The sequence below is a fragment of the Pongo pygmaeus genome, chromosome 10 (genome assembly GCF_028885625.2).
Source record: "Pongo pygmaeus isolate AG05252 chromosome 10, NHGRI_mPonPyg2-v2.0_pri, whole genome shotgun sequence".
Classification (NCBI taxonomy): Eukaryota; Metazoa; Chordata; class Mammalia; order Primates; family Hominidae; genus Pongo; species Pongo pygmaeus.
This window is the reverse complement of record NC_072383.2, coordinates 36,522,520-36,549,818: the sequence shown is the minus strand read 5'-3', so window position 1 is coordinate 36,549,818 and position 27,299 is coordinate 36,522,520. Positions and strand designations below refer to the sequence as shown.

At 39.7% G+C, this 27,299-nt stretch overlaps 1 long non-coding RNA gene across 1 annotated transcript in view; it reads left to right on the top strand.

The window, feature by feature from the left end:
- The window catches only part of LOC129009557 (uncharacterized), a 61,144-nt gene extending 39,148 nt beyond the window's left edge, over nucleotides 1-21,996 (top strand). Inside the window, exons 2-3 of the long non-coding RNA XR_008492802.1 lie at nucleotides 17,091-17,306; nucleotides 21,713-21,996. This is a non-coding gene — a long non-coding RNA (uncharacterized LOC129009557). The remainder of the gene's footprint in view (nucleotides 1-17,090; nucleotides 17,307-21,712) is intronic.
- Nucleotides 21,997-27,299: the final 5,303 nt, after the last annotated feature.

Sequence of the window (27,299 nt, the reverse complement as noted above, 5' to 3'; positions counted from 1 at the left end):
TACACACAAAATACTACAAAAATGGCAGCTTTGTTCTCATGCCTTTTCAAGTCAAGTGTGTTTTGCAAATAAGTTGGATATTTATTTTCTTAAAAATAAGTAAACAAGAAAAAAATGTAATAATGCCAGTTCAGGGAAAATATTTTATTTAATGTATAAATTAGGCTAAGAAATAGGGACAGCCAGTAGACCCCAGCTACTCAGGAAGCTAAGGCAGGAGAATGGCGTGAACCCAGGGGGCGGAGCTTGCAGTGAGCCAAGATTGCGCCACTGCACTCCAGCCTGGGCGACAGAGCAAGACTCCATCTCAAAAATAAATAAAGAAATAAAATAAAATAAAAAGAAATAGGGACAAAGAAATCTATTTTTCATAAAAGAAGAAAGAATACGAACAATTTTGCTTGTGATGTATTTTTTCCCTGTTAAAATTTTCCCCTTTATTGTATTTCTAAAGCTCTATGAATTTTTATCTAAACTCCTCTTTTAATATATTTCAGTATGTGTCACTGATATGGTTTGGATTTGTGTCCCTGCCCAAATCTCATGTGGAATTGTAACTCCCAGTTGGAAGAGGGGCCTGGTGGGAGGTGATTGGATCATGGGGGCAGATTTCTCCCTTGCTGTTTTCTTGATAGTGAGTGGGTTCTCACAAGATCTGGTTGTTTGAAAGTGTGTAGCACCTCCCCCTTCACTCTCTCTTTCTCCTTTTCTGGTCATATAAGACATGCCTCCTTCCTCTTTGTCTTCTGCCATGATTGTAAGTTTCCTGAGGCCTCCCCAGCTGTGTATGCTTCCTGTACAGCCTCTGGAACTGCGAGTCAATTAAACCTCTTTTCTTTATAAATCACCTAGTCTCAGGTAGTTCTTTATAGCAATGAGAGAAGGGACTAATACAGTCACCAATAATATTCATTTTCCTTGTTACTAAAAAGCTAAATTTATGTCATCAGTAATAATGTCAGATCTAGAAGTCTACGGAATTTCAATGCAGAAATATTACATTCCCAAGTAGTCAGAAACCTGTGAGAATTTTATTCTTATTGTTACTATAATAGGATACTTTGTTTATTTTTATTTCATTTTAATAATTATTTATTTTTAAACTATTACACTCATCCTAAAACTGAAGATACATTGTAAAAAAATATGCTATGATGTGTGATTATTGTAGCTAACCATAACAATAGTAACCTTGTGATAGAATTGATATGATGTACCTATGCTTTTTTTCTCAACTAAATCAAAGTATAATAATCTGGTAAGGCAAAGTCTCAGAATCTCAGTGGATGGAATTGCTGTTCCAAGGTAGTGCTCTTTGGGTTCTGTATGAATTACATCAGTTTATGTTGACTAAACCATCATTCCGATTTTGTGGATGAGATCACCCAATTCATAAGTCCTCCTTTTGTGAACTGAAGAGGTTCAGTGGCTTAGAAGAAACCCAATTCTCTTCAACTCCATATTTGAATCTTTCTGGGATTTTTGTCATCTAACTGACAAGGTTTAGGGAAGTATTTTCACTTAATAGGAAACTACATTTATCAATCATGTCCTAGGTGCTGAGAGTAGATGAACAAAATACTCACACTTAAACAATTTTCAGTTACAGGAAGATGGACCACCAGTATGTATGGTATGGGTGGAAGCAAGTGTGGTGTAGAAAGGCAAGAGAGATAAAGGAGGCAAGGGAAGTCTTCTGAGCTGAGGCTTGTAAGTGAGAATAGACATGAGCCCCAGTGACTTGGCAACACCAGCCACTTCCTGAAGGTAAAAGAATTGGAGCAGATTAAGTTAAAGATCTCCATAGAAAATGACCCATCTAGAAGATCGTAAGAGGAAAATAAATGGGCAAATATTGCTTAGACTAAGAGCATTAGAATTTTTAGACATTTAAAGCAAATTCTTCCTCATTAACACTTGACTAAAAATAACAATAGAAATAATATTAGGTACAGTCAGTTGTCCATATCCATGGGTTCCACATCTGTGGATTCAACCAAGCACAGATCAAAACTATTGGGGAAAAAAACGTATCTGTACTGAACACATACATGTACTTCCCTTAACAATACAGTATAATGACTATTTACATAGCATTTACATTGTACTAGGTATTATAAGTAATCTAGAAATGATTTAAAATATACTATATTTTAAATGCTATGTATCTAATATGAATATGCTATAGTATAAAATACTACTGCCATTTTATATCAGGGACTCGAGATTTTGGTATCCACAGGAAGTCCTGGAACAAATTCTGCATGGAAACTGAGGTCAACCATAATTTATCTGCATTTAATATGTACCAGGCACTGTGTCTAAGCTCTGTGTACATTATCTCATTTCATACTCACTACAGCTCCTTAAAGGATCATTGTCCCCATTTTGCAGATGAAGAAGTTGAGGCTAAGGGAAGTTAAGGACTAGAGCTCAGGCTGAAACCTAAGTTTGGCTCCTTAGCCTGTAGTATAATTTTTATAAACTGCTCCTCTTTAATTCAAGGGACAAGTTGCTTGGTATTCTTCTTCTCATCACACTAAGAAGGCAGAATAGACTGAAGAAATCAACAGAAGTTCTTAAAATTGAATTATTAGCATTATCTTCTATGCTCTTTCACCCACACATGAAGAAAATATATGCACTCAGCCACTTACTCGGACAAAGAAGGCTAATAAATGATTTGTTTTTATATTAATGGAATTATCTAGTAGAGAGGAGAAAAAGCAACAATAAGTCAATTATTTGCCTATTGGCATAGCCCCAGAAAACCGAATCCGTTTGGAGGGCTAAAGTGGAAACAGTTGTCTATTTACAACACATTTTTAATGCTCTAGTGTTTCAAGTTTTTTTTTTTGTTTTCTTTTTTCCTCCGTCTGAAAAAGAGGTTGGAAGCTTTATTGTAAATACATTGGGTGATGAGATCCATGTCTTAGTGGATCAATGTTTTAAAGATTTGTGGGTGGCTAAACCTGTTTGTGATAGGGGTATCAGAGCAGGGAAGAAGATGAAAATTAGGCAAATACACAGCCAATCAAATGTCAAGAACCAGAAATGAGGATAATTTTTCTGGCTGTATTTATTTACAACTCAAGCTGCAACATGAACCCATCTGTGAAAATTCCATTCCTTGGGAGACACTCTTAGAGTAGTCTTCAATGTTTCCACCAGAGGGCAGTAATGTCCTCTGCTATATCTTGAGTGGCGGTGACTATTCATCAGCCGGATGGAAGAGTGGGAGAGTGATTTACCCAGTCTGCATTTAGACAGCAGGGAGAATTTGGTAACAAAGCCCAAATAGAAGACAGAGCAGTGATATTACAGCAACAAACATGAGCTGTAAAGGCTTTTAAATCAAAACTACAAACAATAATACAGTCGTCAAAGTTGATTGAATCGGGATGGTATTCAAAATTCGGAGTATGGTTAATCCTGGAAGATGCCATCAACAGTGTTCAGTGAGCATGATGGCAAAATCCTGGTATCTCATGAAACCACAGGAAGATCATCTTTCAGAACAAGCAAGAAATAAAGATAGGGCATTTCTTCTAAGACACTCAAATATCTAAATCACCTTGCCTTGTGCCGTGGGGTAGGTCTCTCGTGTCTAATTATACCTGTCTCTCATTCCACTATTGCAGATTGGTTTAAGTGGAATTAGACATTAAGATGGAATCTGAGGTGCAAAATGCTCACAATGGTCCAACACTTGGGAAAGGAGGTGGGAGAAAGCAAAACTGTCGAGGGTGTGAAATTGAAATGTGATCCAGGCCTGGCAAAGCCTTGACCAATATGCCTAAGAGCCCTGGAGCAAGAATTGCCCACCAGTGTTCTGTATTACATGAACCTGACTAGGTCTTTATAACCCTGGATTATAAAGACATCACATCTCTCCTGGATGTGAGCTGCCCCAAGAAGGACTGAGGAAGTCTCTGTAGGAGCTGTGAGATGAAGGCTACGTGAATGCCTGAAAAGGAACTTTTCTTATTTGTGACAGATGAATTCAGTCTTTGGATGTAAGATAAAGTGGGCCAAAGGGCTCCTTCCTTGTCATTCCAAAAGAGTCCTTCTTCAATGCAGTCATACTGCAATTTTTCTAAGAAATAGTTTTGTCCTATGATTGTGATGGATTTCCTTTTCCATAAAATTACATAGCTGAAAGAATGACAAAAGCTTACTCAGCTCAACCTACTCAGTTTACAAATGTGGAATGTGAAGTCTATAAGAGTTAAGTAACTTATCGGCAATTACACAAGTAAGTTAGTAGCAGAGTCAGAATTCAAATCTCACTAGATTACTCAATCCAGTACTCATTCTAATTTGCCAACATGTACCAATCTAGCCACACACCACTGCCAAGATTTTTTTTTTTTTTTTTTGTAATCAGCGACATCAATAATATACTAGCTCCTCTCAGCAGTGGATGACTCAATCTGGAAATCTATTCTGCCCCCATTTTTAGCTGTTGACATCTTTCTTTCAAGGCCAAGTTCAAATGCTATCTCCATTCTGTTTGGTTGAATTTTCCTTTACTTGGTAAGGAAGGAGGTATCGGTTGATTCAAGTTTTTTCCTGGTTGGAAGTCAATGGAGAGCAGATTTAATGAAACTCTTCATGCATACCGTTAGTGGTGGGGGAAAAAAATGAGAAAACTAGGAGCAATAGAGGGGAGGAAAATAAAGTATTTAGCTAAAGAGAATTCGAATTATGACTCAAGCCCATTTTAAAAAATTATTATTTCAATAATTTATTACTATGAAGAGAGCACAGATTCTTTTTTATTTTATCATTATTTTTTAAATTTGAATAGTTTTTGGGGAACAGGTGGTATTTGGTCACATAAATAAGTTCTTTAGTGGTGATTTCTGAGATTTTGATGCACCCATTACCCGAGCAAGTGTACATTGTACCCAATGGGTTGTCTTTTATCCCTCACCCCCTTCCCTCCCGTTCCCTCAAGTCTCCGATGTCCGTCGTATCATTCCTATGCCTTTGTGTCCGCATAGGTTAGCTCCCACTTACGAGTTGCTGCAGATGCCATCATTTTATTCCTTTTTATGGCTAAGTAGTATTCCATGGTATGCATATACCACATTTTCTTTACCCACTTGTTGATTGATGAGCTTTTGGACTGGTTCCATATTTTTGCAACTCTGAATTGTGCTGCTATAAACATGCATGTGCAAGTATCTTTTTTGTATAATGACTTCATTTCCTCTGGGTAGATACCCCATAGTGGGATTGCTGGATCAAATGGTAGCTCTACTTTTAGGTCTTTAAGGAATCTCCACACTGTTTTCCATAGTGGTTGTACTGGTTTACATTCCCACCAATGTGTAAAAGTGGTCCCTTTTCACCACATCCACACCAACATCTATTATTTTTTATTTTTTGATTATGGCCATTCTTGCAAGAGTAAAGTGGTATCACATTACAGTTTTGATTTGCATTTCCCTGATAATTAGTGATATTAAGCATTTTTTAATATGTTTGTTGGCCATTTGTATATCTTCTTTAGAGAATTGTCTATTCATGTCCTTTGTCCAGTTTTTTTGATGGGATTGTTTGTTTTGTTCTTGCTGATTTGTTTGAGTTCCTGGTAGATTCTGGATATTAGTCCTTTTTTGGGCGTTATAGATTGCAAAGATTTTTCTCCTACTCTGTGGGTTCTCTGCTTACTCTGCTGATTGTTTCTTTTGCTGTGCAAAAGCTTTTTTTTTTTTTTTTTTTTTTTTTGAGGCAGAGTCTTGCTCTGCCTCCCAGGCTGGAGTGCAGTGGTGCGATCTTGGTTCACTGCAACCTCCACCTCCTGGGTTCAAGCGATTCTCCTGCCTCAGCCTCCTGAGTAGCTAGGACTACAGGTGCGCCCACCTCCTGGGTTCAAGCGATTCTCCTGCCTCAGCCTCCTGAGTAGCTAGGACTACAGGTGCGCACCACCACGCCCGGCTAATTTTTGTATTTTTAGTAGAGATGGATTTCACCATGTTGGCCAGGATGATCTCGATCTCAAGACCTCGTGATCCACCTGCCTCAGCCTCTCAAAGTGCTGAGATTACAGGTGTGAGCCACTGCGCCCAGCCAGAAGCTTTTTACTTTAATGAAATCCCGTCTATTTATGTTTGTTTTTGTTGCATTTGCTTTTGGGTTCTTGGTCATGAAGTCTTTGCCTAAGCCATGTCTAGAAGGGTTTCTTTAATGTTATCTTCCACAATTTTTATGGTTTCAGGTCTTAGATTTAAGTCTTTGATTCATATTGAGTTGATTTTTGCATAGGGTGAGAGATGAGGATCCAGCTTCATTCTTCTACCTGTGACTTGCCAATTATCCTAGTACCATTTGTTAAATAGGGTGGCCTTTCCACACTTTGTTTTTGTTTGCTTTGTCAAAGATCAGATGATTGTAAGTATTTGGCTTTATTTCTGGGTTCTCTATTCTGTTCCGTTTGTCTATATGCCTATTTTTATGCCAGTACCATGCTATTTTGGTGACTATGGCCTTATAGTATAGTTTGAAGTTGGGTGTTGTAATGCCTCCAGATTTGTTCTTTTTGCTTAGCCTTGCTTTGACTATGCAGGCTCTTTTTTGTTCCACATGAATTTTAGGATTGTTTTTTCTAATTCTGTGAAGAATGATGGTGGTATTTTGAATTTGTAGATTGCTTTTGGCAGTATGGTCATTTTCACAATATTGATTCTGCCCATCCATGAGCATAGGATGTGTTTCCATTTGTTTGTGTTGTCTATGATTTCTTTCAGCAGTGTTAGTTTTCCTTGTAGAAGTCTGTCACCGCCTTGGTTAAGCATATTCCTAAGTATTTTATTTCTTGCAGCCATTGTAAAAGAGATTGAGTTCTTGATTTGATTCTTAGCTTGGTACATGTTGGTGTATAGCAGAGCAACTGATTTGTGTATATTAATTTTGTAACCTGAAACTTTGCTGAATTCATTTACCAGTTCCAGGGTCTTTTTGGATGAGTCTATAGGGTTTTCTAGGTATACAATCATATCACTAGCAACCAGCGACAGTTTGACTTCCTCATTACCGATTTGGATGCCCTTTCTTTCTTTCTCTTGTCCGATTGCTCTGGCTAGGACTTGCAGTACTACGTTGAATGGAAGTGGTGAAAGTGGGCATTCCTGTTTTGTTCCAGTTCTCAGAAGGAATGCTTTCAGCTTTTCTCTGTTCAGTATAATATTGGCTGTGGGTTTGTCATAGATGGCTTTTATTACCTTAAGGTATGTTTCCTCTATGCTGATTCTGCTGAGAGTTTTAATCATTAAGGGATGCTGGATTTTTTCAAATGCTTTTTCTGCATCTATTGAGATAATCATGCAATTTTTGTTTTTAATTCTGTTTATGTGGTGTATCACATTTATTGACTTGTGGATGTTAAACCATCCCTGCATCCCTAGTATGAAACCCACTTGATTATGGTGGATTTTCTGTTTGATCTGCTGTTTTATTCTGTTAGCTAATATTTTTTTGAATATTTTTGCATCTATGTTCATTGGAGATATTGGTCTGTAGTTTTCTTTTTTTGTTATATTCTTTCCTGGTTTTGGTATTAGGGTGATATTAGCTTCATAGAATGATTTGGGGAGGATTCTCTCTATCTTTTGGGATAGTGTCAATAGGATTGTTACTAACTCTTTTTTGCATGTCTGACAGAATTCAATTGTGAATCCATCTGGTATTGCCCTTTTTTTTGTTGGTAACTTTTTAACTATCATTTCAATCTAGCTTCTTGTTATTGGTTTGTTCACAGTTTCTATTTCTTCCTGGTTTAATCTAGGAGGGTTGTATATTTCCAGGAATTTATTCATCTCCTCTAGGTTTTCTAGTTTGTGCATGTAAAGGTGTTCATAGTAGCCTTTAATGATCTTTTGTATTTCTGTGGTATCAGTTGTAATATCTCCCATTTTGTTTCTAGTTGAGCTTATTTGGATCTTCTTTCTTCTTTTCCTGGTTAATCTCACTAATCAGGTATCAATTTTATTTATCCTTTCAAAGAACCAACTTTTATTTTGTTTGTCTTTGGTATTTTTTGTTTCAATTTCATTTAGTTCTCTTCTAATCTTGGTTATTTCTTTTCATCTGCTGGGTTTGGGTTTCATTTGTTCTTGCTTCTTTAATTCCTTGAAGTGTGACCTCAGATTGTTTATTTGTGATCTCTCAGAATTTTTGATGTAGGCATTTAATGCTATGAACTTTCCTTTTAGTATTTGTCAGGCCTCTGAGCCCAGGCCAGGCCATCGCATCCCCTGTGACTTGCACGTATACATCCAGATGGCCTAAAGTAACTGAAGTTCCACAAAAGAAGTAAAAACAGCCTTAACTGATGACATTCCACCATTGTGATTTCTTCCTGCCCCACCCTAACTGATCAATGTACTTTGTAGTCTCCTCCACCCTTAAGAAGGTTCTTTGTAATTCTCTCCACCCTTGAGAATGTACTTTGTGAGATCCACCCCTGCCCACCAGAGAACAACCCCCTTTGACTGTAATTTTCCATTACCTTCCCAAATCCTATAAAACGGCCCCACCCTTATCTCCCTTCACTGACTCTCTTTTTGGACTCAGCCCGCATGCACCCAGGTGAAATAAACAGCCATGTTGCTCACACAAAGCCTGTTTGGTGGTCTCTTCACATGGACGTGCATGAAATTTGGTGCCGTGACTCAGATCGGGGGACCTCCCTTGGGAGATCAATCCCCTGTCCTCCTGCTCTTTACTCCGTGAAAAAGATCCACCTACGACCTCAGGTCCTCAGACCCACCAGCCCAAGGAACATCTCACCTATTTTAAATCTGGTAAGCGGCCTCTTCTTACTCTCTTCTCCAACCTCTCTCACCGTCCCTCAACCACTTTATCCTTTCCACTCTTCAATCTCTCCCTTCTCTTAATTTCAATTCCTTTCATTTTCCGGGAGAGACAAAGGAGACACGTTTTATCCTTGGATCCAAAACTCCGGCGCCTGTCACGGACCGGGAAGGCAGCCTTCCCTTGGTGTTTAATCATTGCAGGGATGCCTCTCTGATTGTACACCCATGTTTCAAGGGTGTCAGACCACGCAGGGACACCTGCCTTGGTCCCTCACCCTTAGCGGCAAGTCCCGCTTTTCTGGGGAAGGGGCAAGTACCCCAACCCCTTCTCTCCTTGTCTCTACACTTCTGCACTTTCCTGGGGCAGGGGCAAGTACCCCTCAACCCCTTCTTCATCCTTAGCAGCAAGTCCCGCTTTCCTGGGGCAGGGGCAAGTACCCCTCAGCCCCTTCTCCTTCACCCTTAGTGGCAAGTCCCGCTTTCCTGGCACAGGGGCAAGTACCCCTTAACTCCTTCTCCTTCACCCTTAATGGCAAGTCCTGCTTTCCTGGGGCAGGGGCAAGTACACCTCAACCCCTTCTCCTTCACCCTTAGCAGCAAGTCCCGCTTTCCTAGGGGGCAAGAACCCCCCAATCGCTTGTTTCTGCACCCCAACCTCTTATCCCTGTGCCCCAATCCCTTATTTCCACACTCTGACCTCTTATCTCTGTGCCCCAATCCCTTATTTCCGTGCTCCAATCCCTTCTCTGCTTTTCTGGAGGGCAAGAACCCCCCACCCCTTCTCCATGTCTCTACTCTTTTCTCTGGGCTTGCCTCCTTCACTATGGGCAAGCTTCCACCTTCCATTCCTCCTTCTTCTCCCTTAGCCTGTGTTCTCAAAAACTTAAAACCTCTTCAACTCACACCTGACCTAAAACCTAAATGCCTTATTTTCTCCTGCAATGCCGCTTGACCCCAGTACAAACTCGGCAGTAGTTCCAAATAGCCGGAAAAATGGCACTTTGAATTTTTCCATCCTACAAGATCTAAATAATTCTTGTTGTAAAATGGGCAAATGGTCTGAGGTGCCTGACGTCCAGGCATTCTTTTACACATCAGTCCCTTCCTAATCTCTGTGCCCAGAGCAATTCGTCCCAAATCTTCCCTCTTTCCCTCCCGCCTGTCCCCTCAGTCCCAACCCCAAGCATCCCTGAGTCTTTCTAATATTCCTTTTCTACAGACCCATCTGAACTCTCCCCTCCTCACCAGGCCGAGCTAGGTCCCAATTCTTCCTCAGCCTGCGCTCCTCTACCCTATAATCCTTTTATCACCTCCCCTCCTCACACCTGGTCCGGCTTACAGTTTAGTCCACGACTAGTTCTTCCCCACCTGCCCAGCGATTTACTCTTAAAAAGGTGGCTAGAGCTAAAGGCACAGTCAAGGTTAATGCTCCTTTTTCTTTATCCCAAATCAGATAGTGTTTAGGCTCTTTTTCATCAAATATAAAAATCCAGCCCAGTTCATGGCTCGTTTGGCAGCAACCCTGAGATGCTTTACAGCCCTAGACCCTAAAGGGTCAAAAGGCCATGTTATTGTCAGTATACATTTTATTACTGAATCTGCTCCTGACATTAAATAAAACTCCAAAAATTAGAATCTGGCCCTCAAACCCCACAACAGGACTTAATTAACCTCACCTTCAAGGTGTACAATAACAGAAAAAAGTTGCAATTCCTTGCCTCCACTGTGAGACAAACCCCAGCCACATCTCCAGCACATAAGAACTTCCAAACACCTGAACGGTAGCAGCCAGGCCTTCCTCCAGAACCTCCTCCCCCAGGAGCTTGCTACACATGCCAGAAATCTGGCCACTGGGCCAAGGAATGCCCACAGCCCAGGATTCCTCCTAAGCCACGTCCCATCTGTGTGGGACCCCACTGAAAATCGGACTGTTCAACTCACCTGGCAGCCACTCCCAGAGCCCCTGGAACTCTGGCCTAAGGCTCTCTGACTGACTCCTTCTTGGCTTAGCAGCTGAAGACTGACACTGCCTGATCACCTCAGAAGGCTACAGGACCATCACGGATGCTGAGCTTCGCATAACTCTCAGAGTGGAGGGTAAGTCCGGGTCCGTCCCCTTCTTAATCAATACGGAGGCTACCCACTCTGCATTACCTTCTTTTCAAGGGCCTGTTTCCCTTGCCTCCATAACTGTTGTGGGTATTGATGGCCAGGCTTCTAAACCTCTTAAAACTCCCCAACTCTGGTGCCAACTTAGACAATACTCTTCTAAGCACTCCTTTTAGTTATCCCCACCTGCCCAGTTCCCTTATTAGGCTGAGACACTTTAACTAAATTATCTGCTTCCCTGACTATTTCTGGACTACAGATACATCTCATTGCCACCCTTCTTCCCAATCTGAAGCCCCCTTTGCATCCTCCTCTTGTATCCCCCCACCTTAACCCACAAGTATGGGACATCTCTACTTCTTCCCTGGCAACCAATCACATGCCCATTACCATCCCATTAAAACCTAATCACCCTTACCCTGCTCAATGCCAATATCCCATCCCGCAGCACGCTTTAAAAGGATTAAAGCCTGTTATCACTCGCCTGCTATAGCATGGGCTTCTAAAGCCTATAAACCCTCCTTACCATTCCCCCATTTTACCTGTCCTAAAACCAGACAAGGATTACAAGTTAGTTCAGAATCTGGCCTTATCAACCAAATTGTTTTGCCTTTCCACCCTGTGGTGCCAAACCCATATACTCTCCTGTCCTCAATACCTCCCTCTACTACCCATTATTCTGTTCTGGATCTCAAACATGCTTTCTTTACTATTCCTTTGCACCCATCATCCCAGCCTCTCTTCGCTTTCACTTGGACTGACCCTGACACCCATCAGGCTCAGCAAATTACCTGGGCTGTACTGCCGCAAGGCTTCACAGACAGACCCCATTACTTCAGTCAGGCCCAAATTTCATCCTCATCTATTACCTATCTTGGCATAATTCTCATAAAAGCACACATGCTCTCCCTGCTGATCGTGTCTGATTAATCTCCCAAACCTCAATCCCTTACAAAACAACAACTCCTTTCCTTCCTAGGCATGGTTAGTGCGGTCAGAATTCTTACACAAGAGCCAGGACTGCACCCTGTAGCCTTTCTGTCCAAACAACTTGACCTTACTGTTTTAGCCTAGCCCTCATGTCTGTGTGCAGTGGCTGCCGCTGCTTTAATACTTTTAGAGGCCTTAAAAATCACAAACTATGCTCAACTCACTCTCTACATTTCTCATAACTTCCAAAATCTATTTTCTTCCTCATACCTGATGCATATACTTTCTGCTCCCCAGCTCCTTCAGCTGTACGCACTCTTTGTTAAGTCCCACAATTACCACTGTTCCTGGCCCGGACTTCAATCTGGCCTCCCACATTATTCCTGATACCACACCTGACCCCCATGACTGTATCTCTCTGATCCACCTGACATTCACCCCATTTCCCCATATTTCCTTCTTTCCTGTTCCTCACCCTGATCACGCTTGATTTATTGATGGCAGTTCCACCAGGCCTAATCGCCACTCACCAGCAAAGGCAGGTTATGCTATAGTGCAAGCCACTAGCCCACCTCTCAGAACCTCTCATTTCATTTCCATCGTGGAAATCTATCCTCAAGGAAATAACTTCTCAGTGTTCCATCTGCTATTCTACTACTCCTCAGGGATTATTCAGGCCCCCTCCCTTCCCTACACATCAAGCTCAAGGATTTGCCCCCATCCAGGACTGGCAAATTAGCTTTACTCAACATGCCCCGAGTCAGGAAACTAAAATACCTCTTAGTCTAAATAGACACTTTCACTGAATAAGTAAAGGCCTTTCCTACAGGGTCTGAGAAGGCCACCACAGTCATTTTTTCCCTTCTGTCAGACATAATTCCTCAGTTTAGCCTTCCCACGTCTATACAGTCTGATAACAGACCAGCCTTTATTAGTCAAATCAGCCAAGCAGTTTTTCAGGCTCTTAGTATTCAGTGAAACCTTTATATCCCTTACGGTCCTCCGTCTTCAAGAAAAGTAGAACGGACTAAAGGTCTTTTAAAAACACATCTCACCAAGCTCAGCTACCAACTTAAAAAGGCCTGGACAATACTTTTACCACTTTGGCTTCTCAGAATTCAGGCCTGTCCTCAGAATGCTACAAGATACAGCCCATTTAAACTCCTGTATAGACACTCCTTTTTATTGGGCCCCAGTCTCATTCAACACCGAACCAACTTAGGCTGTGCCCCAAAAAAAAACTTGTCATCCCTACTATCTTTTATCTAGTCATACTCCTATTCACCGTTCTCAACTACTCATACGTGCCCTGCTCTTGTTTATGCTGCCGGTTTACTGTGTTTCTCCAAGCCATCACAGCTGATATCTCCTCCTGCTATCCCCAAACTGCCACTCTAAACTCTTGAAGTAAATAAATAATCTTTGCTGGCAGGACTATGCTGAATCTCCTTAGGCATTCTCTAATCAGATGTCCTAGGTCCTCCCAATTCTTAGACCTTTTATACCTGTTTTTCTCCTTCTCTCATTCCATTTAGTTTCTCAATTCATCCAAAACCGTATCCAGGCCATCACCAATCATTCTATATGACAAATGTTTCTTTTTACATCCCCACAACATCACCCCTTACCAGAAGACCTCCCTCCAGCTTAATCTCTCCCACTCTAGGTTCCCACACTGCCCCTAATCCCGCTTGAAGCAGCCCTGAGAAACATTGCCCATTCTCTCTCCATACCACCCCCCAAAAATTTTTGCCACCTCAACACTTCAACACTATTTTGTTTTATTTGTCTTATTAATATAAGAAGGCAGGAATGTCAGGCCTCTGAGCCCAGTCCAGGCCATCGCATCCCCTGTGACTTGCATGTGTACATCCAGATGGCCTAAAGTAACTGAAGATCCACAAAAGAAGTAAAAACAGCCTTAACTGATGACATTCCACCATTGTGATTTGTTCCTGCCCCACCCTAACTGATCAATGTACTTTGTAGTCTCCTCCACCCTTAAGAAAGTTCTTTGTAATTCTCCCCACTCTTGAGAATGTACTTTGTGAGATCCACCCCTGCCCACCAGAGAACAAACCCCTTTGATTGTAATTTTCCATTACCTTCCCAAATCCTATAAAACGGCCCAACCCCTATCTCCCTTCGCTGACTTTCTTTTTGGACTCAGCCCGCCTGCACCCAGGTGAAATAAATAGCCATGTTGCTCACACAAAGCCTGTTTGGTGGTCTCTTCACACGGATGCGCATGAAAGTATTGCTTTGCTGTATTCCAGAGGTTTTGATAGATTATGTCACTGTTATTGCTCAGTTCAAAGAATTTTTAAGTTTTCATCTTGATTTCATTGTTAATCTAACAATCATTCAGGAGCAGATATTTAGTTTCCATGTATTTGCATGGTTTCAAGGGTTCTTTTTGAAGTTGATTTCCAATTTTATTCCACTGTGGTCTGAGAGATTGATATAATTTCAATTTTTCTTAAATTTGTTGAAACTTGTTTTGTGACCTATTATATGGCCTATCTTGGAGAATGTTCACATGCTGATGAATAGAATGTATATTCTGCAGTTGTTGGGTAGAGTGTTCTGTAAATATCTGTTAAGTCCATTTGTTCCAGGATATAGTTTAAGTCCATTGCTCCTTTGCTGAATTTCTGTCTTGATGATCTGCCTAGTGCTGTCAGTGGAGTATTGAAATCTCCCACTATTATTGTGTTGCCATCTATCTCATTCCTTAGGTCTAGTAGCAATTGTTTTATAAATTTGGGAGCTCCAGTATTAGGTGCATATATATTTAGGATTGTGATATTTTCCTGCTAGATGAGTCCTTTTGTCATTACATAGTGTCCCTCTTTGTCTTTTTTAACTGCTGTTTCTTTAAAGTTTGGTTTGTCTGATATAAGAATAGCTACTCCTGCTTGCTTTTGGTGTCCATTGGCATGGAATATCTTTTTTCACCCTTTACCTTAAGTTTATGTGAGTCCTTATGTGTCAGGTAAGTCTCCCAAAGACAGCAGATACTTGGTTGGTGACTTCTAATCCATTCTGCCATTCTGTATCTTTTTTTTTTTTTTGAGATGGAGTCTCGCTCTATTGCCCAGGCTGGAGTGCAGGGGCACAATCTCAGCTTACTGCAACCTCTGCCTCCCGGGTTTAAGCGATTCTCCTGTCTCACCCTCCCGGGTAGCTGGGACTACAGGTGCGTGCCACCATGCCTGGCTAATTTTGTATTTTTAGAAGAGATGAGGTTTCACTATGTTAGCCAGGGTGGTCTCAATCTCCTGACTTCATGATCTACTTGACTCAGGCTCTGAAAGTGTTGAGATAACAGGCGTGAGCCACCGCACCCAGCCCCTGTATCTTTTAAGTGGAGTATATAGGCCATTTACATTCAACATCTGTATTGAGATGTGAGGTACTATTCTATTCATTGTGATTGTTGCCTGAATACTTTTGGTTTTTTTAATTGTGTGATTGTTTTATAGGTCCTGTGAGATATATACTTTAAGGAAGTTCTATTTTGATGTATTTCTAGGATTTGTTTCAAGATTTAGAGCTCCTTTTAGCAATTCTCATAGTGCTGGCTTGGTAGTAGTGAGTTTTCTCAGCATTTGTTTGTCTACAAAAGACTGTATCTTTCCTTCATTTATGAAGCTTAGTTTCACTGGATACAAAATTCTTGTCTTATAATTGTTTTGTTTAAGGAGGCTGAAAGATAGGAACCCAGTCCCTTCTAGCTTGTAGGGTTTCTGCTGAGAAATCTGCTGTTAATCTGACAAGTTTTTCTTTATAGGTTACTGATGCCTTTGCCTCACAGTTCTTAAGATTCTTTCCTTCTTTTTGACTTTAGATAACCTGATGACAACGTGCCTAAGCGATGATCTTTTTGCACTAAATTTCCAAGTTGTTCTTTGAGCTTCTTGTGTTTGAATGTCTAGATCCCTAGCAAGACTGGGAAAGTTTTCCTCAATTATTCCCTCAAATGTGTTTTCCAAACTTTCAGATTTCTCGTCTTCCTCAGGAACACCAATTATTCTTAGGTTTGCTCATTTAACATAATCCCACACTTCTTGGAGGCTTTGTTCATTTTTTAAAATTCTTTTTTGTTTGTTTTTGTTGGATTGGGTTAATTCAAAAGCCTTATCTTTGAACTCTGAAGTTCTTTCTTCTACTTGTTTGATTCTGTTGCTGAATTTCCAATGCATTTTGCATTTCTCCAAGTGTGTCCTTGATTTCCAGAAGTTGTGATTTTTTTTTTTTTTTTTTTTTTTTACTTATGCTATTTTACTGGAGATTTTTCCATTCATATCGTGTATCTTTTTTTTTTTAAGTTGCATTCTACCTTTCTCTGGTGCCTCCTTGATTGCCTTAATAATCAACCTTTTGAATGTTTCTTTCTGGCAATTCAGAGATTTCTTCTTGGTTTGGATCCATTGCTGGTGAGCTAGTATGATCTTCTGGGGGTGTTAAAGAACGTTGTTTGTCACATTACCAGAATTACTTTTCTAGTTCTTTCTCATTTGTGTAGACTATTTCAGAGGGAAGATCTGGGACTCAAGGGCTGCTGCTCAGATTCTTTTGTCCCATGGGAGTGTTCCCTTGATGTGGTGCACTCCTCTTTCCCCTAGGGATGGGGCTTCTTGAGAGCTGAACTGCAGTTACTGTTATTTCTCCTCTAGATCTAGCTACCCAGTGGAGGTATCAGCCTCCAGGCTGGTATTGGGGAGTGTCTGCAAAGAGCCCTGTGATGTGACCTGTCATCAGGTGTGTCAGCCATGGATCCCAACAACTACTCTGGTGGAAGTAGAAGGGAAGTAAAGTGGACTCTGTGAGAGTCCTTAGTTGTATTTTTGTTAAGTGTGCTGGTTTTGTGTTGGCTGGCCAAACAAAATCAACGGGGAAGGAAAAGGTATCGAGGATAAATGTCAGGTTTCTGGCTTGGTTAATTACATTCTCAGTGTTTTCACTCACAACAATAAGAAATGCAGGATGTTGTAGACTGAATTTTGACCATCCCCATTCACGTGTTGGAGCCCTAACCCTCAACATCCCTGGGTTTGGAGATGGGGCCTTTAAGGAGGTAAGTAAGGTTAAATGAGATCATAAGTGTGGGCTCCTAATCTGATAGGACATATAAGAGGAAGAGACACCACATTTTTCTCTTTCCCTCTTTCTCTTCCTCGTTCTCCCCCCAATATCCCCTCTCTTTCTCTCTCCCTCTCCTCACAGGAAAGGCTAGATGCTGACACCTTGATCTTGGACCTCAAGCTTTCTGAATTGTGATAAATAGATGTTTATAATAAAGCCACCCAGTTTGTGTATCTTGTTGTGATAGCTGGACCTGACTAATACACAGGGCATGTGGTGAGTTTAAGGGGAAGATGTCTTTCTGAAACATTTGAATCAATCAGAAGTTCTTTTGGAACAACTAAGGAAAGATGTCAGGTAAGTAGATGAATATATCTCTTTGAGTCAGCAGAGTTCTGGGTTGAAGATATAATTTTGGAAGTTACTGGGAAATATACATAGTAGTGGAAGCCTTTAAAATGGTTATGATTGCTGCCAGTGAACAGGCTGATTCCTTCATCTATTCAGCAAATAACTAACAAATATTTACCATATTCCAGAAGTTCTATGCACTTAGTGAATAAAACAGTAATCCCTGAGCTTGTAGAACTTGGAGAAAGACAGTATATGATAACTGTGATATGAAAGCATATTATACAGAATGTTAGAATAGAATAAATGATGTAGAATAAGATAAAGTTAGCTAGGGTAAGAGGAATTGGGAGTGCTGGACTGGGGCAAGGTGAAGATTGCACTGTTTACAAGATAGTCAGATAAAAATGATTTGAAGGAGGGTGGGAGACCGCAAGGATTTATCTCGGTGAAGAGCATTCCAAACAGAGGTAACAGGCACTGCAAGGGTTTATGGCTGGGATGTGTTGACCAGGTAGTCAGTGTGGCTTGAGTGGAGTGAGTGAGAAGAGTGATGGTAGATGAAGTCGGAGAATTCACAGTAGAGTAGGTGTTCAGATCAGGGCTCCATATAGGCTAAGGACTTTGACTTTGAGTCAAATGTGATGTAATTGGGGATTTTAAGTAGAGAGTGATGATAGGCTCTGCCTTATGTTTAAACACATCACTCTGGCTGCTTTATGAGAATATAAACTGCCATAGGGCAAGTGCTGAAGCAGAAAGACTGGCTAGAAGGCTATTCCAGAGTTCCAGAAGAAAGATAGATGGTGGTAGCTTGGATCCACTTGCTGACTGCAGTGAGGGAGAGAAGTGATAGAATTCTGCATATAATTTGAAGGTAGAGCTAGAAGGATTTGTTTCTGGGTTGGTAGAGTTTAAGAGAAAGAGTCAAGCATGAGACCAAGCTTTTCAGCCTTAGCATCGAGAAGTATGGAGTTAGCTTGTACTGAAATGCAGCAGATTTCTCTTTTTGTTTTCTTTTTGGTTTCAGTGGAGGGTGGCATGGCGGGGGCGGGGGGGCGGGGAGCGGGGGAGCGGTGCAGAGAGAGGGAGGTAAGGGAAGCTTTTTTTGATATGTTAAATTTGCTTGTCCAGTGCATATTGAAGTGCAAATGTGGTGAAGGTAGTTGGATTGTTTGAGTTTGAATTCAGGGAAGAAGTCTGTTCTCAATTTACAAATTTGAAAATTATCAATACGTAGATGTTATTTAAAGCCATGAGACTGAATGAAACCCCTTAAGAAGATACTACAGACTGAGAAAAGAAGACAGCTCAGGCATGAGTCCTGGGGCACTCTAATATTAAGAGATTGAAGAGAGAAGTGGAAAACAGAAAAAAAGTTTGAAAAAGTGTGACCAGTGAGATAGAAAGAAAACCAAGAACTTGTGTGTCCTGGAAGCTGAGTGGAGGAAGCAGAAAAAGGATGAGGGATCAACTATGTCAAATGCTCCTGATAGTCACTTATACAATAAGGACTAGGCCGGGCGTGGTGGCTCACGCTTGTAATCTCAGCACTTTGGGAGGCTGAGGCGGGCGGTTCACGAGGTCAGGAGATCGAGACCATCCTGGCTAACACGGTGAAACCCAGTCTCTACTAAAAAAATACAAAAACTTAGCCCGGCATGGTGGCGGGCGCCTATAGTCCCAGCTACTTGGGAGACTAAGGCAGGAGAAAGGCGTGAACCCAGGAAGTGGAGCTTGCAGTGAACACAGATGCACCACTGCACTCCAGCCTGGGTGACAGAGTGAGACTCCATCTCAAAAAAAAAGGTGGTAAAACAGAGGTTCCCAGCCTTTCTTAGTTTATGTCACCCTGGCTGTTTCAGTAGTTTTGTTTATTAAGTGGCCTTACCCCAAACATTTCATAAGTATTTTTATCCTATCAACTTAGTAGCCATTTGGAAACCTAAAACATACAAATTTAAAGAAAAAAATTAATATTTAATTTTATTCTAAAATAACCATAACTACTTTCTAATGAGATGCGTGTACCCGTTGGATATTGTTAGGAATAATGCTAAACCTTGGAACCTCTTTGAGAACTGCCAAATTTATTTCCTATTCCACACTGGTTTTTGTACAGTCCTTAACTTTTTATTACAAACACCAGAAACTCAGATCTGCAAAAATACAATATCATTGAAAGGAATGCAGTGCAATCTAACATTGTAATTGTGAGCTAACTTGAGCTAGTAGCTTGGGCAGAATTTGAGAGATATGTTTTCCTTGAAATTTTAAAATATCCCAAGGGGTCCAGTGAGTTTGCTGGCTATTTAGGGAGCCTTGGAACCTAGAAGGAGAACTGAGGTGCCGAGAATTGACCACTGGGTTTTGCAGCCGGATTCATAGATAGGCAGACCGTATATTTTATCGTCCAAATAGGGATAACACAGGTAAAAATGAAAGGGTGCACTAGCATTATTAGGTGTGACATCTGGAGTAACAGATTGTTGGGGAAAACTGGAACTATTGACTACCTAGTAACTTAGGTGGAAAGGTGGGGTGAGAACCTGATTTGAGTGGCTTTAAGAATGAATGAGAAAAGAGATGTTGAACGCAATGAGTACTGAAGAAAACTGAGAGTTGAGAACACAGCCTAGTATTTATGGAGCTGATGGAGGAAGAAAGAGCAAAATGATAGGAAAGAAGCAAGAGACAAACCAAAGGAGGGGAAAATTGCAAGGTGGTTGTGTTTGATGGCATCAAATGCAAAAAGCAAACAAAATAAAACAATTGAAATATATCCATAGGACTTGCAAGAAAGACAAGAACAGTCTTTGTCGACCTATGGGGATTATTAAGCTAACATTTAGTTAGTTGAGGCATGTAGAGAAGAAATAGAGGCAGCTTGTTCCTTGTAAAATAGATGAGTGGGGCAAATGCTAGAAAACGTTACATGTAAGCAGGCTGAATTATTTGAAAATGTATTTCACACTTGAGAATCACCTTTTTTTCTTAAGCATTTGATGTGATGTTATTGCGCATCTTTGTAACTGCTTTGTAATTTTATATGCACTTATGATCATTGAATTTATTCCCGTGGGAAGAAAACCTGAAAAACATTTCAAGGCCCATTTAAACTCATCTCTTCCTCAGTGCTTTCAGAAATCCTCTGAGATTTACACTTTCTTTCATTTCTTTTTGAGAATTTGTCATTTTGTTTTTGCATTTAGTCTTTTACTGATCTCTTATTTTCAAAGTGTAAGCCTCCTTTTCCCAGTAGCTGTAAACATTCTGAACTGTGACCCTCCTGGCATGCATCAGGGATGCTCTAATCTTGCACAGGCTGCTTATAAAGACCCCCTTCTTCTTTGCTTCAGATCTGTGTTCAAATGTCCCCTTCATAAAAGAGGCATGTCCTAGGCACACCTATTTAAATTGCAACCTGTCTGATATGCTTTTGATGTCCCCTCCAAATCTCATGTCAAAATGTAATCACCAGTGTTGAAGGTGCGGCCTAGTGGGAGGTGTTTGGATTATGGGGGCAAAACCCTCATAAAAGGCTTAGTGCCATCCCCTTGGTGATGAGAGAGTTCTCTGGAGATCTGGTTGTTTGAAAGTGAGTGGCATCTCCCCCTTCTGTCTCTCTTGTTCCCACTCTCATCATGTGATGTGCCTGCTTCCACATCACCTTCTGCCACTAGTAAAAGCTCCCTGAGGCCTCCCCAGAAGCTGAGCAATGCCAGCACCATGCTTGCATGGCCTACAGAACCATGAGCCAATCAAACTCTTTTAAATTACCCAGTCTCAAGTATGCCTTTATAGAAATGCAAGAAGATCCTGACACACATTCCTTCTCTCATCCCATTACCTGTATCTCAATCACTATTATCCTGCTCCATTTTTTTCCTAAAACATTTTCAAATTCTGACATATAATTACTTTTATGTTTAATGTTCATCTTCTGTGTTCCATGAACTAGAACATAACTTCCACCATGGCAGAGATTTAGGAGGAAGAGGGTGGTCTCTTTTGTTCACCGATGATCCTAACAGCCCAGCGTATAAAATATGCTCAGTAAGTTACTTCTTGAGTGAATAAATTTGATTTTTATGAATCTCCTTCAGCAAGTCTCCTCTGTGGCCTCAATATCTCCTTTTTTAATTTCAAAGAGCTGACTTGAATTGGTTCAAAAATCTTAAAAGTTTCCTAAATTCCCAAAGCCATGACAATTGCTTCCTTTATCTCTCAGTGGGCCGAAGCACATTTCTGTCTAGAGTGGCCAGTCAAGAGCTTTTCTTTCTTTCTTTTTTTTTTTTTTCCTAAGCCTTGAATGAAATATTTCATGTTCCACATTCTTATTTAGAATTTCTTTAATTGACTTTTATCTTTTTTATTTGTCCCTTTTATGTTCCCTTATACTTTTCATACAGCTTGCTGCCTCACAATGCTGTTTGATGACACTGGCTTAGAAAATAGAAAACAGATTTTTCTTTTCTCCGAAGAAATAGAAAACTTTCCTGTATACTCCAAGGGATATACAGGAAGAATAGAAATATGAATTTGAACTATGACTAAGAGTCAGCATATACTTACCTTTCTCTGGAAAAAGAAAAGAAAAAAGCTGGAGAAGTAAAGTTCAGAAGCACGATTGGGTATGGCTGAGTTAAGTAGACTACATGAAAAATAAACACTGTCAACAGTCTTATAGAGAAAATGAATTTTGCTCTTTGATGTAAGAAAAAGCCCACTCACCTTTATTTTTAAAATGTCGAGTTGAGGTAAACGATATCTATTTTTGCTATTAAAAAATTCTATTTCTGTCTGATTTTTTCCCAATTGATAAAAATCAGAAGAACACTCCTAGAGAAATTAACACTAAAATGCAAAAGCACTGTAATAGCTCCTCTTTGATATTATGAATTGACTTTAACCTGATTTGCTGTCTCAATTTCTTAGGCTATTTCTGAATTTTGTTTATAGTTTATTAGCATGTTAAATATTTTTTGTGGTTTTGATTTGTGTACATATACAATATTTTGGTTATATTAAAAATGAAATAACCGGTATGTGTTTCTTACCTCCTGATTTGCTGTCTGTTACTGGTGTAAGCCTATTTTACATTGCTGTCAGGCCTGTTTAGTTAATAGGATGTGTTAGCCACTGTTTTCTGTATATACTTCAGAGGCTTTAGAGTTTCGCAGTTCAGCCCATTGCCTTTTTAAATTACTAGGTTAGAGTGGTTTTAGGTTTACAGTGAAATTAAGCAAAAAGTGTGGAGTTTCCACATACTGCAACTTCTCCCCCTTCCCCTACCCCATCCCTATAATACACAGTCTGCCTCACCATCGAGATGCCCTACCATGAACAACTATAAGCCAATAAATTGGAAAACCTAGAAGAAATGGATAAATTCCTGGATACATACAATCTACCAAAATTGAATCATTAAGAAACAGAAAATCTGAACAGATCAATATCAAGTAACAAAATTGAATCAGTAGTGAAATGTCTCCCATCAAAGAAAACCCCAGGACCCGATGCCTTCACTGCTGAATTCTATCAAACATTTAAAGAAGAATGATCTGAACAGATCAATATCCAGCAACAAAATTGAATAAGTAATAAAATGCCTCCCATCAAAGAAAAGCCCAGGACCTGATGCCTTCACTGCCACATTCTCTCAAACATTTAAAGAACTAATACCAATACTCTGTAAACTATTCCGAAAATTGAAGAGAAGGGAATACTTCCAAACTCAATCTATGAGGACAGTATTACCCTAATACAAAATCAGACAAGGACACAACCAAAGAAGAAAACTACAGGCCAATAGCCCTGATGCACATAGATGCAAAAATCTCAATAAAATATTAGCAAGCCAAATTCAACAGCACATTAAAAATACCATTAACCATGATCAAGTAGGATTCATCCCAGGTATGCAAGAATGATTCAAGAATATGGAAACCCGGCTGGGTTCAGTGGCTCATGCCTATAATCCCAGCACTCTGGGAGGCTGAGGCAGGCAGATCACCTGAGGTCGGGAGTTCGAGATCAGCCCGACCAACATGGAGAAACCCCATCTCTACTAAAAATACAAAATTAGCCAGGTGTGGTGGCGCACTCCAGCCTGGACATCAAGAGCGAAACTCTTTCTCAAAAAAAAAAAAAAGGAAACCAGTAAACTTGATATATCACATTAACAAAATCAAGCACAAAACCCATGTGGTTATTTCAAAAATCAGTAGCGTTTTACACACCAATAGTAAACTATATGGAAAAAGAAAGCAAGAAGGCAATCCCATTTATAACACCTGTAAAAAATACATAGGAGTAAATTCAACCAAGGAGGTGAAAGATTTCTACAATGAAAAGTATAAAACATTGATGGAAGAAATTGAATGAAAAGATATTTTACATACAAGAATTGAAAGAATTAATATTGCTAAAATGTCCATATCACTCAAATAATCTACAGATTTAACACAATATCTATCAAAATACCAATGACATTCTTCATGGAAATAGAAAAAACAATCCTAAAATTTATATGAAAACACAAAAGACTCCAAATTGCCAAAGTAATGTTGGGCGAAAGGAAAAAAACTGGAGGCATCACACTACCTGATATCAACATGCACTACAAAGCTATAGTAACCAAACGCCCTGCTATAAACATAAAACTAGACACATGGACCAATGGAACAGGAGAGAAAAGTCAGAAACAAATGCACTCACTTATAGCCAACTGATTTTTGACAAGGCACCAGGAACATACATTGAGGAAAAGACAGTCTCTTCGATAAGTGTTGCTAAAAAAACTAAATATCCACCTGTAAAAGAAGGAAGCTAGATCCCTGTATCTCACAATCTATAAAAATCAACTCAAAATGGATTAAAGACATAAATGTATGACCCAGAACTATAAAACTACTAGAAGAAAACGTAAAACATAGAGTAATGCTTCATGACATTGATCTGGGTAAGGATTTTTTGGATAAGAATTCAAAAGCACAGGCAACAAAAGAAAACATAGACAAATGGAATTACATTAAATGAAAAAGTTTCTGTACAACAAAGGAAACAAGAGAGTGAAGAGACAACTTAAAAATGGGAGAAAATATTTGCAAACTATGCATTTGCCTAGGAGTTAATATCCAGACTATAAAAGGAATTCAAACAACGCAATAGCAAATAGCAAATAATTTGAATTTAGGCGGGGCACGGTGGCTCACGCCTATAATCTCAGCATTTTGGGAGGCCGAGGCAGGTGGATCACGAGGTCAGGAGTTTGAGACCAGCCTGGCCAATGTGGTGAAACCCCATCTCTACTAAAAATACAAAAATTAGCTGGGTGCAGTGGCGGGTGCTTGTAATCCCAGCTACTCGGGAGGCTGAGGCAGGAGAATCGCTTGAACCCAGGAGGTGGAGGTTGCAGTGAGCCAAGATTGCACCACTGCACTCTAGCCTGAGTGACAGAGCAAGACTGTCTTAAAAAAAAAATTGATTTTGAAAATGAGAAAAAGGCCTGAATAGATATTTCTTATAAAGGGACATGCAAATTGTTAAGAGGTATAGAAAAAAATTCTTAATATCAATAACCTGTTGCTGTTGCTCCACATCCTTGACATTTTGTGGTGTTAGGATTTTCAGAAAATGATGAGGCATCAAAAGCTAGAGATCAATTAGTTAATTTTTAATTTCTTTTTAGGGGAGACAGAGAGAGAGAGACAGGAAGGGAGAGATGAGAAGGGAGGGGGTGGGATGGGATAAGGAGTGGAGAAACGGGAAAGAAGGAGAGGAGAGGAGACAGATGAGAGAGTTCTTCCTTTCTTTATAGAATTTCTTAGTTCTAAGGTTTCCTTGTCATCTTGTTGATATGATTTAGCTCTGGGTCCCCACCCAAATCCCATCTTGAATTGTAATTCCCGTGTGTTGAGGGAGGGACCTGGTGGGAGGTGATTGCATTATGGGGGCGGTTTCCCCCGTGCTGTCCTCGTAACAGTGAGTGGATCTCATGGGATCTGATGGCTTTTTAGTGTTTGGTAATTTCTCCTTAACTCACGCTTCTCTCTCCTGCCACCTTGTGAAGAAGGTGCCTGCTTCCCCTTCATCTTCCATCTTATGTAAGTTTCCTGAGGCCTCCACAGCCATGCAGAACTCTGAGTCCATTAAACCTCTGTCCTTTGTAAATTACCCAGTCTCCGGTATTGCTTTTTAGCAGTGTGAAAACGTACTAATACACTTGCAGGCCATTCCTGGAAGAGAAAATGTACTCAGAAGATTAATAACCATGAAGAATAGCTTGAAAAGGATGGGCAATAAGTAAATCCCTAGATTTTTAGCTCTGCGTAAGCAAGGTTTAACAGCATTTATTTAGCAGTATTCAATTAGAACTATACACTTCATGGTACATTTACTTCTTCTATTGGCTATTTTTTACCTTCTATTTTTGTAGCAGTCAAATTAGGTAAGAGCCTTTCACCATATCTAATACTACCAATATTCAAGATTGATCTAGATATTATATATATATATATATATATATATATATATATAGACTCCATTACCTCCGTGTGCATTCATGACTTCTTGAAAAGTTACTATTGTTAACATAATTAATAATAATAAACACATCTTTTATCATCTCACAAACCAAATAATATAAAGGTTTCATTTTGCAATCTCCTTGCAATGTGAATGCATCACTTTTATAGTGCCCAAATTCCAAATTGTACTAATTGGAGGGATTTTGCTAACTGAATTACAAATACTGAGTTTGGAAAATCCACCACAGTCAAGGCACCTATTTCCCACCTGAGGCCCAAACCTAAGCACTGTCTTTAGCAGACTCAAAGGCCCTAACATGCAGAGTGATGTCTGTGAACATCAGGAAGCCTTAGAGTTTTCATTTGGTGATTCATAAATCCACAAGGGTGTAAAAAGGGGTTCCCATTGGTTCATGAATAAAAGGTGACAATAGCATCTACTTAATTTCTGGTAATAAAAATTAACAAACAAGTTGCTAATAATTTTGTACCATTTTAAATTGGAACAACACAGAAGTCTCTGTATTGACTGAATGTACACCATGAGTTGGAAGGAAGTCAAGATCAGAGGAGAGGGGGTGGTATGCTGAGGACTTGGATGTTCCAAGTTACCACTCAGCTAAAGAGTAGCATTAGTATTTTAAAGTTTTTAATATTTAAATTCTCATATATTGTTTATAGCCACTAATGTTTACTAGTTCAAGTCAGAAGCAAAAGGAATACAGATGCTAAAATGGAAAAAAAAATCTACGAAGACTGAAAAAGTGATAATTCTGTAAATTCACCTAAAGAGGAAATTTCCCAGATCTGTGTCTTGCATCCATTAGATCAAATTATTCAAACTTCAAGAAATCTCTTACACTTCAAAAAACAGTGCTAAAAAGAGAAAGTTAATAGATAATTTTTTGGGGGGGGTGTTATACGGGAATAAATATTTTCTGTAACTGCATTGCATTACTTGAACATAAATGTTATTTGTAAAAAGCCTACAATCCTCTCTTTAGAAATATTTTTCAAAATGTGTTTTAAAAATGTCATAAAATTTAATTTTATGTAAGTGTAATCTTAATAAGACCATAATGTATACAGGCACTAAGTTAACTAAAAATACACAAATACTTTAGGCATGCAAATTTGAAACTCTAATCAAAGACATGGAAAACAACCTGGAAAAATGGAGTGACATCCCATGCACTTAGATGGAATGACAATATTATAAAAATGTCACTTCTCCCCAAATTAATCTATAAGTTAAGTGCAATTATAAACTTTTCTGTTGGATTTTTGAAGAACTTAATGAAGACCTCTCAAGTTTATTTGGAAGGATACAGATCCGTGAACTGTATTGAATTACAAATACTGAGTTTGGAAAATCCACCATAGTCAAGTCACCTATTTCCCACCTGAGGCCCAAACCTAAGCACTGTCTTTAGCAGACTCAAAGGCAGTAATTCAAAAGGAATGTACA